We start from the raw sequence: 10,538 nt of genomic DNA, 5'->3' as shown, positions 1-10,538 counted from the left end.
CCCAGAAGATGTGTGAGCTGCCATGTGTGTGTGTGTGTGTGTGTGCGTGCGTGCATGTGTATGTGTATGTGTGTGCATGTGATATGTGTGTGGTGTGTATGTGTGCACGTGTGATGTGTGTATGTGTGCATACGTGCATGCATTGCGTGTGTGTATGTGTATGCGCGCGCGTGTGTGTGGTGTGTGTGTGATGTGTGTGTGGTGTATGTGTGTGTGTGTGTTCTCTGTTTCTGGAGGCGGGCAACACCATTCCCAGTGCCCTAGATGCGAGGAGTCCTGATGCTGAAGTCAAGGGAAGGTCAAATGATTGTTCTAAAGACTCTCACGCTTCGCTAAGCACTGGCCCTGATAATTGCCTGACAAACACTCAAAGCAAATGGGTGTCAGCTGGGCGGGAGGCCGGTCACCGGCAGGCTCTGTCTGCAGAAAGATGTCGCCGGCACCGCTGAAGCCGCAGCAGCGCGGGCACGGCGCCTGCAGGAAGGCAGGGCAGAGCCAGGGGCGCTCCCAGCGTGGGGCAGCCTCAGCATCGGCGCCCGGAAACAAGTGTCCTGCCGACCAGGGAGTCTTGGGCCCGATATTTACGAAGATGCCACTTTTCTTTCCATTTTACTTTAAAGTGACTCGCACCCCCTCTTCTCCTCCTTGTCTCCCAGGGGAGTCTGTCCGTTCTGAACCCAGATGGGCCTCATTGTCTGATTCATCGACGTATGGATTACTGTGCATTTTAAAGTTAATATGCTGAAGGCTCAAACTCCTCACTTCCTGATGCTTGCAAGTGTTTTAGTCCAGAAATAACTCTGGTCTCCTTGCCATCGCGATTTCAAACGATGCACAAAAGCCTGTCATTTCCAGCCATCTGCAGCCCGGGTAAACACCACCTTCAGAACATGGTAGCGGTTCTTTGTGTAAAACCATTCACTGGACTTTTATTGTTTCTACCCCCAAAATGCATAAAATAATGATCTCTCCTCCGATGAACGTCCATGCCACATGCTGTGAGTGTGGGAGGGCACAGAGAGAAGTTTACTGTTTATCATGTTGGCAGCGGCCCAGCTACCAGTTGCTAAAGGAAGGGTAACAGATTAATGAGTCAGGCTGAGTAGATGGAGCGCATGGGCTTGAGCATGATTTGGAGACAACTGTGGCAACAGGGTCACTTGCACTTGCAGCTTTTCAGTGACATGGACGTGGAGATGCCTCCGTTGTTGTTGCCCGGAGAGTTGAAGGGGGTGGGAATGTTCACCTCCAGCTGGTCGGCCGGTTCACATGCGCTTCATCAGTCAGTCCGCAGATGCCCTGCCCCTTCCCACCCTGCAAACCCAACACGTCAGTTGTGACGGAAGGGGCTGCGGAGAAGGTCGGCAGGGTGCGGGCTCAGTGGGCTTTTAGCAGTGGTCCTGTTACTGTGAGGAGTAACGCTTATTAACCTTTCTGGGAAGCATTTCATACATTTTGTAAAAGTGAGGCGCTTAGGCTCACAGCGTTCTAAGCTGCTGTTTAAATTCTGCAGCTCCAAGAGGAATTCAATTGAAATAGAAGTAAACATGCGTTTGATTTTTCAAGGGGATGAACAACAAAAAACAAAACCCGGAGAGATTATGAGGTGATAAGGCCACTTTGGTTGACAAGTTTAATGGAATCCTATTATTGGTTGTAGGATGTCGAGGAGGTCAAGACCTAGAGAGAGAGAGAGAGAGAGAGAGATTAATCAAGGATAAAGAAACACACACAAGGAAAAAGATGAATTCTTCTAGAATGAGTGAATAACTAAAATGTTGGCAGAGGCGAGGAGCAATAATAGATCTAATTGCTCTGTTTGGGAAGGAAATGATGGGAAAGGAAAGGAAGTCGATAGGAAAGTGGTGAAGGTGGTGGGACAGCGGAAGGGTTTTTCCTTTGCAGCATAGATGCTCACTGCTCTTCTCCCTGGGAAGGCTGGGCGAACCCAAACTCTTGCCTACACTCTCTTGCCTTGAAACAAAAGCCTGTCTGAGCATGCTCCGAGGAGGCTGCTGGGCCTGGCAGGGATCTGAACTTGGGGCGTTCGCAGGTCTAGGCTGCCTCAGACAGCCGGGTGCACTGATGGGAGGCAGCCAGCAGGCCAGCTGTGAGGAGTTGGGGAAAACAGACTAAAATGAGTTACAGTGGGGTTTCATGAGTCACGGAAATGCTCATGCATATTCATACAATCATGGCATTGAAATCTTTTCCTGAAAAAATGAAGCCAAGAAGGGAGGTGAATGTGCACACGCATCAGGGTGTCACCAGAGAACTTTGTCTGTGAACAGACCCATGCAGGAGGCAGTTATCGGGGTTCCGCTCTCACGTGGATGTTTTCCTCTCCCTCCCTCTCCTTTTTTCTCTCTCTAAAATAAATAAAAGTATTTTTAAAAACCCACAGAAAAGAACCTATTTTTTCTCAACATTTGTCAAATATCGATTGATAATATACGCGGGTCTATTTAATTTCATTATGGCCAGAGAACCCATTTTGTATGGTTTCCATGCTTTTAATCATTTCAGGTTTGACTTATGAGTCATTATATGGTCTGTCCTCATGATGTTGCACGTGCATTTGAGAGAATTCAGGTCTTCTATATCTTTGCTCATTTTCTGTTTACTTATTCCATTGATTACCAAGAGAATATATTTCTTGGTATTATTGTTTCAGTTGTTTTGGTAGTGATTGCAATATGTAACCTTCTTAATGTACTTAGAACTAATATTTTACCACTTCAGATAAAATGTAAAAGCCTTGCAACTACAAAAAATAGTAAAGGGAGTTTTGTAGTTCCAGGTATTTCTTAGGGGAAAATAACAAATGGGAAAGGCAGCCCCCTCCCTCCTTCCTTTCTACTTCCCCTCCTCTTTCTGGTGAACCCTACACAAATCTGTGTTTGGATCCTGGATGTTTTAAATACCCAAAGAGAAGATTTTGTTGCCAGTATTACTTCTTGAAGTAAATATAGTCAGTACTATGTCTTCCTATAAACATGGGAGAGGCAGATTCATGATTAGCTAAGTATCTGTTACTGTGGTAAAAGTTACAGTGCAAAGAAATAAAAACTCAGGTAATACGATGCAAATTATTTAAAACTCATATGTAATGAATGAGGTAATGAAGATAAAGCCATCAGCTGTGTGTAAACATTTGGAAACAAAATTCTGGAACACTGCTATTTGGGAACTCCTAAACAACATGCAAAATGTATGGGTTTAGAGCAAAGTGGGCAGATCTCATGACCTGACCTGAAGACTGACAGATGTTGCAAAGCCAAGGTCCCGAAAATCTCATTTATTGAATAATAAAGGAGTCAGTGGAATAATCAAAAAGACATCTGTTTTACCTATTCCTAAAGTCGAAGCTTACACAATGATTGACTTTATGCCTCTTTCAAACAACCCAGCTGGTGTAGGGTTAGAGATATCACCCACAACGAAAAACATCCATTTTTATTACAAATGCCACAAAGTCAATATGCATCAATTAAAAAGAAATAAATGAAATATTGTCAATGCATTTACTCTTTTGTTTTTTGAAATCAGCTCTCCAACATATAAAAGTCTATGAAGATGTTTAATAACAATAATACAACTGAAGGGAAGAATTCCAGGCTCACTGACTTCATGACAGAGAGCGCAGACGGGAGTGTGGCAGGAGGCTGGGAAGAGGCGGTGCCAAGGCTGCCTTTGCCCAGGGACGCACTCCTTCTGCACATTCGGCTGTAGAGCTGAGGGCAAATGCGGGCCCCCGCCAACCTATGAACATCGATTAGGAAGATGCACTTCGTAGCATGTTTCAAGTTGTCCATCGTGTTAATGCAGGATGCTTCCTGACTGACAGTGTCTACACGCAACCGGCTGATGCTGAAGATCCCTGCTTTCTCCACAGACACAGTCTCGCTCCACACAAACTGCAGATAAATTTCATGTTTACCTTGGGCGATGCCCTTGGCAACCTGGCCGTTTCCAGCACATCTTGCTAGCAAGGTAGCGCGCTGGAAAAAGTCTTAGTTTATAAAGCAACGCTCTATGAACCGTGGTGTTCTTGTCAATACAAAATTGAAGCTAAGAGGTTAAACAGACTGCTGTTAACAGATTTGATTCTCCTCATTGTCAGAACACACTGGCTAATAGCTTTCTGAACTAATATATTTTGAATCTTATGAAGAGACTATTGAAATACGTTCTAGATATATCACAATACGCATCTTCCTGAGAAAGTGAAGCAGAACTGAATATAAAACCATTTCCCTCCCATTGTTCTGCAGGCTTTACCAAATAACTGGACCTGCAGCAATGACTGCAAAGAGTCCTTAGCTGACATATGACTTCGAAGTCTACTGAGATTCACTTCCACAATTTTGATTAGGATGTTTTGCTTTTCTATCAGAAAATGTGGTTACATACTTATGTTTTACAGGAATAAGTACTCAAAATATGGAATTTCTACTAGAGCATGATATCACAATACCTTACCAAGGTTGCATCTTGCTCCTGACACCCAAGGTTCCTTTTCTTGTTGATTAATAAAAGCATTTTATCCTCTAATTAAGGAACTTACTTTCAGACCTGCATTTTTGTTATTCAGTTAATTTATTATAACTTGTTTCATTGGTTTATCTTAGACTTATTTTTTTATATTTAAACTTAATTCTGTTGTTTCGTTTTCAGTGCATTAATTTTAATTACATTTTTGGCAAGGCATTTTAATTTCCCATGTTGGTTTTTTCTAAGTTCATGAGTTTAACAAATTCTAGTAAGTTTTATAAGAAGCTAATACAAGATGAAAAAAAGAAAAACTTTTGGAAAAAGAAAATCTAGAAGGGAGTACTCACGCTACCAAATATTTTAACTTAGTATAACATTCTTTAGTTAAAACAGTATGCCACTGACAGACAAGTGGACAGAATAGAAAATGCAAAAATAGATGCACGTACATATGAAAATTTAGTACATAATAAAAGTGGCATCTCGGATCATTAGAGCATATGTGAACTTTTAAAATAAATGATACTGGGCAACTGGTGTTATTTTCTTTTTCGAAAAAAAAGTTAAAATTATATCAAATATATGTATAAGAAAATAGAATATTTTCTAAATCAGTATTTCTCAACCCAGAAGCTAAAAGGGCTAAAATATTTTTGAAAAAGAATGCATTTGGAGCAATCACAAACTACTTTAATTTAAGCTTTGTCTAAAAAGCTGTGGTATTCAACATAGTGTTGGATTGACGAAGGGATAGTCATAGCTACAGTGAAAGGCACAAGCTCCAGGAATCGACCATCCAGACATGGCCAGTTGCTATTTGGTAAATTTGCAAATGCAACCCAGAGGATGAAGGGTAGTCTTTTCAAAACATGGTTTTGAACTCTCCATGCTCAAGACTATAAATCTTCTAGAATAAAACATAGCAGATGCATTTCAAAGCACTGCACGAAAAACCTGGTCCATGAAAGAAAACATTGATAAATTGGACTCCATCAAAATAAAAACATTTTTTTTCTCTGAAAGGCACTGTTAAGAGAACAAAGAGAAAAGTATAGACGGGAAGAAAATATTTGAAAATAACATATCTGAGAAAGAACTCACATGCAGAACACATAATTACAATCTGTGGTTGTTTCTTTAATACCTTTATTCTTACAATGGATCATCTGCATCTACGAAGGAGAAAAGGGCAGCATTGCCCCTAAATAAGGGAAGTCGCTTTGGGTGTCTTTTCTTTCTTGGATTCTAGGTTGCCCTGTGGACTTCATCCTTCTCCTTCAAAAGCACGTAGGAGCCTAGTCAGGGAATTAATTCCGCTTTGCCGTGTAATCTTAAAATGTAGTCTCTTGAGTAAAATTAATCCAAACTACTAAGAACATGGAAGCAGAAGAAGCAGCGGGGGATCAATCCAGAATCAATTTCTGGCCGCCTTAGAAAGGCAAATATGAGAGTGCAATGTTGTTTCCTTCTTAACATCTGACGGGCAGCCTAATCATTCTAAATTTCCCATAATTGCTCCTTTTTATGATTCATCCTCAAATCTATAGCAGCTTGTCATGATCTTTTTTCCCCCTGTTGTGTGAAATACAGTGAATGACTTTAAAAGAGAGATTCACACTAGTCCGATTCCTATTATCTGATGGCTATTGTTGGGGAAAATGGAAACCTTATAATGATTTAAGAAAACCCACAACAACTGTGCTTGGCAAAGCAGAATCTCTGTGACTCTAGAGAGAGAACGAAACTCAAATTAGATGTGAATGAACACCTGGTGCTGTTCACAACGACAAAGGGAGAGTGGGAGGATAGGCGGCCCAAGGCGGCTGCCATTGTGATGTCTCACACCACCTAGGAGTCTGTGTCAGAGGCTCATCACCAGCCCTGGTGAAGGCACAGGCATTTCAGGGGGTGCCGACCTGGCATTTCAATGCCGACGTGCCCTTTTCCTCATGCAGGAGCCCACGCAGGTAAATGTTACTGTTCCACAGAAGATAAATGACAGGGACGCAGAGTTCACATCCACAAGAAAGACACCTGCTCTTTAGTGCTAATTCTTTTTGGCATCTACACTTTTAATTTATGTGATGGGGTCTTGCTTCGTAATATATGAATGATAAGCGAAGGGTTTTATATTCATTTATTCTGATTTCCTGTGACGAATTCTTGGTCCTTTTGGTCTCATTTAATTTTTAATATGCTCCCCAATTGCTCTAAAAAAATGCCCTGTTTTGGACAATACATTATACCATTTCCTTGATTATGAAATCATCCTCATCTAACCTCAGAGGGATTTGAACCAGGGCTGTCTTGGGACGTCAAGAGCACAAACAATCCATCTCACCTCCGGGGACCTAACCCTTCCTAGTTACCGGGAGATGGTAAGAGCTTCTGACTCCAGGACTCAATCTCATCGACTCAGTCATTCAAAATGTGGCCTGTTGAGGGGGAATGTCAGGGCTTAAGACCACACTTTGTGTTAATCCGCTATCTAACCTTGGCCAAATTATTCATATCTCTATATCTCATTTCCCTGATCTTTAAAAGGAGTAATAGTAACTGCTTCATGGGCGCACTGGGAAGATTAAATGAGTTAACATATGTAAATCACTTTAAAATGATTGGTGCATATTAAGTAGATTATTTAAGTGATGTTACCTTAAATTAAGTTCTCTGAACCAGCTTCATTGCATTGAGACAGACTTTCAAGCTCTTTTCTTTTTCTTCAGATCATTATGATGAATAATTACCAATTGTTTCAGGGTTTCCACCGGAACCTATATTTTGCCCTCCAATCACTTTTTCTCTCACACACTCTGCACCCCACTTTCTCTCACTCAGAGTCAAAATTTCTTTTCCCATGCTGATTTCCGATGCAGTTTTAAGTATATCTAAAATGCTTCTGTGTTTCATAGGCTTTCCAATCATAATCGAGTATCTTCTGCATGTTAATCTTAAAGGTCAAAGTCCTGTGTGTCTTGAATAGCAAAATGCAATGTGATACAACTCATGGAAAAGGGACGCCTTCACATTCCCAGCTTTAGGAAGTGGTTTGTGTCTGCCTAACCCACATTTGAGTGTCAGAAAGTTCCTGTTGACAAAGGAGCAGAAATAAGACTCTTCAGTGGAGTGCACAGGTACAGACTGAAATGGAAAAAAGACAATTCTAAGTCAAAAGTTAGAAAGATTCACTGGACTTATAACAAGTTTCCCAGCATAAGCTGGACAAGGGTTATCATTGCACGCGTGCATGTGAGCGTGCGTGCGTGTGTGTGTGTATGTGTGTGTGTGTGCGTTGTGTGTGTAATGGAAGTGGGGGGGCCAGTCACAGATGGTAGGTGGGAAAATAAAAATATAAGTCCCTCTTTCTGTGAGATTTTTATTTATTTAATTTATTATTATTATTATTTTTCCCATTAATTTTTAGAGAGAGTAGATGGGAGAGGGTGGGGGAGAGAGAGAGAAAGAGAGAGAGAGAGAGAGAGAGAGAGAGAGACTTCCATGTGAGAGAGACACATTAATTGGTTGCCTCCAGCACACACCCCAACTGGACCTGCAGATCGAACCTGAAACCCTTCTGTGTGCAGGCCGATGCTCTAGCTCAGGGGTGGGCAGACTTTTTGACTTGAGGGCCACAATGGGTTCTTAAACTGGACCGGAGGCCGGAACAAAAGCATGGATGGAGTGTTTGTGTGAACTAATATAAATTCAAAGCAAACATCATTACATAAAAGGGTACGGTCTTTTTTTTTTTTTTTTTAGTTTTATTCATTTCAAACGGGCCGGATCCGGCCCACAGGCCGTAGTTTGCCCACGGCTGCTCTAGCCACTGAACCACACGGCCAGGGTGAGGTTGTTTTTTAATGAAATTAACATGTAAGCAGGTGCCTGCCCTAATGCAGGTGGGCCTTGTCTAATCAGCTGAAGGCTTCAATCCAGTGAGGCTGACCCGCCCCCAGGAAGAGAGAAGCCGCCTGCTGCCTGCCTCTGAGAAGGAGCAGTGGCTCTCTCCTGCCTGCAGACTAGACATTAACTCTTTTTTATTTTGTTCATCCTCCCCTGAGGATATTTTTCCATTGATTTTTAGAGAGAGTGGAAGAGAGGAAAAGACAGAGAGAAACATTGATGTGAGAGATGCACACAGATTGATTGGCTCCTGCACACACCACACGCTGACCAGGGCTGGAGCCGGGGAGGAACCTGCAACCAAGGTATGTGCCCTTGACTGGAATCGAACCCAGGACCCTTTGGACCACAGGCCAATGCTCTATCCACTGAGCCAAACCAGCTAGGGCTCTGTGAGCTTTTTCAATATGAAATACCAGGTGTACTGGTTAATAATGTGTATATTGTAATCAAAGAAAACACGATAATTTCAAGAGAAACATCAAAGTGCTTTATTCAAAGTCATGTCCATCGCTAGCTACACATTTCCCCATCTTTCAGGTAATTTGTGGATACTGTCCCAATAGAACTTTTCTTGTTTTGAGGCAAACCATTCAGAGACCCCATTTTCCACTTCTTCGTACGTTGTGAAGTGCTGCTCAGAAAGTGTGTGTGCCATCAATCGGAACAAGTGGTGATCTGAAGGAGCAGGTCTGGTGAATACAGTGAGTGGTTAATACTTCCCAGGCAGGATCTTTTAACGTGTCTTTAACTGGTTTTAAAGTGTGTGCTGGGGTGTCATCATGAAGCAAAATTACTTTGCCGTGTCTTCTGGCCCATTCTGGTTGTTTTTACGATCAAAGCGCGGTTCAAATTGGTTATTTGTTGCTGGTAGCGATCAGTATTAACGGTGTCACCTGGTTTTAGAAGCTCACAATACACCACACCTTCCTGATCCCACCAAACTCAGAGCAGTGTCTTCTTTCCGAAGCGGTTTGGCCTTGCAGTCGATGTTGATGGTTCACCTGGATCAACCCATGATTCTGTGCGTTTGGGATTCTCAACATAAACCCACTTCTCATCGCCAGTCACAATTCGATGCAAAAAAGACTTTCTTTCGTGCCGTTGAAGCAACATTTTACTGATGACTTTTCAGTTTTCTGTTTGTCTTTCATTCAGTTGATGTGGCACCCATTTCTTTCCTTTAAAATATTTCCCATTGCTTGTAAATGATCAGAAATTGTTTGCTGAGCAACGTTTAATCTTTCTGCAAGTTGCTTTTGAGTTTGACACACATCTTTGTCCAATAATGCTTGTAACCGTTGGTCTTCAAACTTTTTCAGTTGACCTGGATGTTCCTTGTCTTTCACATCAAAATCATCACTTTTAAAGCATTTAAACCAGCGTTCACAAGTATCTTGAGATGGAGCATGTTCACCATTAGCTTCCCGAAGTATACGATCACTTTCAGCAGCACTTTTCTTCACAATAAAGTAATAAATTAAAACTTCCTGCCAATGCTCTTTTTCGGCACGAAATTCAACATTTTTAAATGTAAAAATGTCTATGATGTTAATACCTTCAGAAAATTTGACATATGAAGTTTTGAAGCTTGTCGGTACAACAAAATAGCATACATATCAAATCACATATATATCGACATATGTGTAACTCCTATTGAAAAAAATCCGCATTTTTCAGAACATTTATTTGCTAAGGAAATTTGTGGTGAAGCATCTCGCAGAGGGAAAACCAACATCACACCATGGAAAGAGTATCTGCTTTAAAAATCAGTTCTTTCAGTTCAGCCTTGGGTTGGAATTTGACCCGTCTGCTCATTTTAAGTGTAACTCTCTCCCGCCCGCGCTCGGCCAGGGAGGGCTGTGGCATCAGGCTGGCGTCGAAGGGCACTGTGCTGCCTGGACCTGTATGGCACCCTCTTCTCTCTGTACGGACATAACCTGAAGGGAGTTGCTAATTACTGATGAGCTAACGAGGCGCCGCAGTGATTATGCTGAAGGTGGAGTGGTCCACAGGCAGAGGGATTCCCGCGACCCGTGGGGTGACTATCCGGGTTTCTTCCTGATCACAGCCCTGCCTCTGCTGCCCGGTTCCCTCCCGCTGGACCCCGATCTGCAGGGGAGCAAATAGCTTCTGAACAG

Source organism: Myotis davidii, unplaced genomic scaffold (assembly GCF_000327345.1).
Source record: "Myotis davidii unplaced genomic scaffold, ASM32734v1 scaffold781, whole genome shotgun sequence".
NCBI lineage: Eukaryota > Metazoa > Chordata > Mammalia > Chiroptera > Vespertilionidae > Myotis > Myotis davidii.
The sequence above is the reverse complement of the archived record's forward strand: the minus strand, read 5'-3'. Positions refer to the sequence as shown.